The 3,190-nt window shown below is 44.3% G+C and overlaps 1 non-coding gene across 1 annotated transcript; it reads right to left on the reverse strand.

The window, feature by feature from the left end:
* Window positions 1-327: 327 nt before the first annotated feature.
* Window positions 328-399, reverse strand: AC3HAE_030170 (transfer RNA alanine (anticodon UGC)). Its single transcript has one exon. It is a non-coding gene; the product is annotated as a tRNA-Ala (tRNA).
* Between the last annotated feature and the right edge of the window lie 2,791 nt (window positions 400-3,190).

A 3,190-nucleotide genomic window follows, 5' to 3' on the forward strand; every position in this document is an offset into this window, starting at 1 on the left:
TATGCACCATAAAGGGGCTGCAAATTCACAAAAACTACTAGCTTTGTAGGCCTACCATCTGTTTTACCGAATATTTATTATTCGTCGACGGCGAAGTGAATAATTGTTTTAGTAAATAATACGTCAACACTCCAAAAATAAACAAGATAACACTTTTTGCCGGGATTTATTTGTTTTTATTACGAGTTTGAGATCTCAATCATGGGATATTGCCCAATATCCCGAGATAGCGAACCAATCAAATTGCGCCATCTTAGGAGGTTCACGTGTAGCATATACTAAAATGATTTTATGTAAAAAAAATATATTTAAAAAAAAAACAGTCCTTGGAGATGCCGGGGATTGAACCCGGGGCCTCATACATGCAAAGCATGCGCTCTACCACTGAGCTACATCCCCGTTGGAATCTTTCGCCACAATATATATATATAGCCCTAATAAACCGAATGTCGGTTATATAATCAAGAGGTTGCTATTTTTGTCCATCCAGAATCCTGACTGGACAAGGGAGATTAGACCTGTTATAAATGCTATCTATATGAATTCATCAGCTTAAGCATATGGCAGAGAAGAAGCAAATATGGCTCTATTTTTGCTGCAAACATAAACTCTCATCCTCCATGATAACCTTAATCCTTAGGAGTGGATTAAAATATGCCACTTTCAAGTGTGAAAGCAGGACTGTCCTCTCCTCTTTCCCCTCTCTTTCTCTCCCCTCTCCACTCTTCCTTCTCCCCTCTCGTCCCCAACCAGCACAGTCCGTCCCGTACTGTTTTCCAGTGCACCAGTGCCAAGGACACTGCTCCCAGGCCCTGTTTGCTGTAGCCTTGTAAGGACCCAGTGTGAGGGACGGCTAAGCACTTAAGGGCGAAACAGGGCTGAAGAGAGAACCAGGGTTTGTGGTGGACAAACAAGACTCACCCTCACACCTTGATAAATAAATTCAGCTCATTATACAACACAATGCTCTCTCTCTCTCTGTCTCTCTCTCTCTCTCTCTCTCTCTCTCTCTCTCTCTCTCTCTCTCTCTCTCTCTCTCTCTCTCTCTCTCTCTCTCTCTCTCTCATAGTCTTGCTCAACCTGCAGTCACTTTTCAGCAGGTCACCTATATCCCAGAGTCCCCACGTTACGCTCAGACTGCAAAGAGGACACTCAAGATCACTGCAGCTGTGTTGATTAAGTCTACATACAGACCAACCCAGAGCTTGTCCCAGAACATATCTTATCCTGTTATCCTTTGTTCACAATCTTCTAAATGGTAAGGGTTATCAGCTTGTTACCGTCGTAGATCACACCCTCATTGGCCTCATTGGCTTTCAATATGCATTTGAGTTTGACATTTTCTCTGACAAATCACTTTTCACTGACAAAAAACCATTAAGATTATTCTTATAAGCTCTTTACTGAACATAATCTGAACATGTTTGGTGGACCGGACCAGAACATCTCATGTCCAGAAGCCCCAGTAAGGTCTGGATGGGGACATCAAGCATGATGCGTTATTATAACATAATGCATACAAATATCAGCAAATAATTACATTATTTGCATCACATTTAGACATGGAGCAGACGCTTTTATCCCAAGTGAATTTGGAAACAATCAAAACATGCAATCAATAGTAAAGGATGCACAACAACAAAAAGGTTGCCGCACAGTTTTAAACAACAAATGACGCACATGACGCCTGTTGCTGTATGGCATGGGCCAAAACGTGACCTTTGTCATGGTATCAGCTGTGAGCCGATGGAAAGGGAGAGTTGCTATGACAGAGAGAGGCCAGCCAGTGGCCCCTGGTCTATCAGCTGCCACGGGGCTCTTATCGTCTGGCTGCAGGGAGTTCAAGAGGGGACAGGGAGGGCCCAGCAGAGAGCCAAGAAAGGGGCACCAAAATAAAAGCGTGGCAGGAGTCATGTGCACACGAACAAACTGGCTACACCGAAACTGATGACTAAATCTATAAGAATGCTTGGGGTGGAGAAGGGATTGCACCAAGACTTTTTACTTCCCCGTTTTTTACGTTCTCCACACACCTTAAAATGTGGAAGGTTATTATCAGCTAAATCAAAATAACTCAAGACTTGTGATGTCCCAGTGATAGTAGAAAGGCCTAATGCAATGGTGAAGATCACAATTTACTTCACAAAACCACTGGGCCCTTTTCCTTTAGCTATCATTGGCCTTATCTGCTAAGTGTGCTCAGGAGGGCAGGTTGTAAACAAACAGGCCGTCACAGTCGTCATTTCCAGCCCCGCCTTTTCCTGTGTTGACAAACAACAGTGAGTAGGCCTACTGATGGGTTTGACTGCTTAGACACGCTGCATGCGACTCACATACCAGTTCATCAAGAGCACGGAGAAGCATTCCACCCTGGATCAGCTGTTGGGCTGTATGGTCCGGAACACACACACACACACACACACACACACACACACACACACACACACACACGTACATACATACACACACACACTCACACATACACACACACATATACACACACACACACAGACATGTACACACATACACACACATGCACATACACACAGACACAGACACACAGACAGACAAACACAGACATGTACACACATACACATAGGATGAGAGAGTCAGACAGAAACAGAGAGAGTCGGATAAACAGAGAGAGACAGAGAGACCTGTCCTACTGGGAGGATATTGCTGTGACCTCTCACCTAGTTCTCAATGTACCCTGGGAAAGGGTAGGAATCCTGTGTGAAGCCCTGTACCAACCTGCCTGTATAAAGGTAAAAGTCTAATCAAAAACAAGTGATAGCCCTGCAAAACTGCATGACCCCTCCCCAGCAGGTGTCCTCAGGCGAAGCCCCCGGAGCCGGTGATGTGAGGTTAAGGTGTTTACAAATGTCATAAGGTGATGACATATGTAAACATGCTGCGTGTCATCCTGGTGTGTTTATATTCAACACTGCCGAGGAGTGAATAATCCATGACTTCATTCTCCTATTTTTACAGATATGAATGCTTTCAACTCTTAGCATGGCAAGATATAGACACGTTTTACAAGTAGGACAAGGACTGGGGGACTGGGACTCCGTTCTGATCAAAAACGAAAACATGAAGAGCGGTACAGAGTGTCCTGGCTAAAGGTTGATCTGCACTGGGTTACCAGGGCAGGAATATGATCATAACACAGAGAGGACGATATAGGCAT

Source organism: Micromesistius poutassou (assembly GCF_964030765.1).
Source record: "Micromesistius poutassou genome assembly, chromosome: 15".
NCBI lineage: Eukaryota > Metazoa > Chordata > Actinopteri > Gadiformes > Gadidae > Micromesistius > Micromesistius poutassou.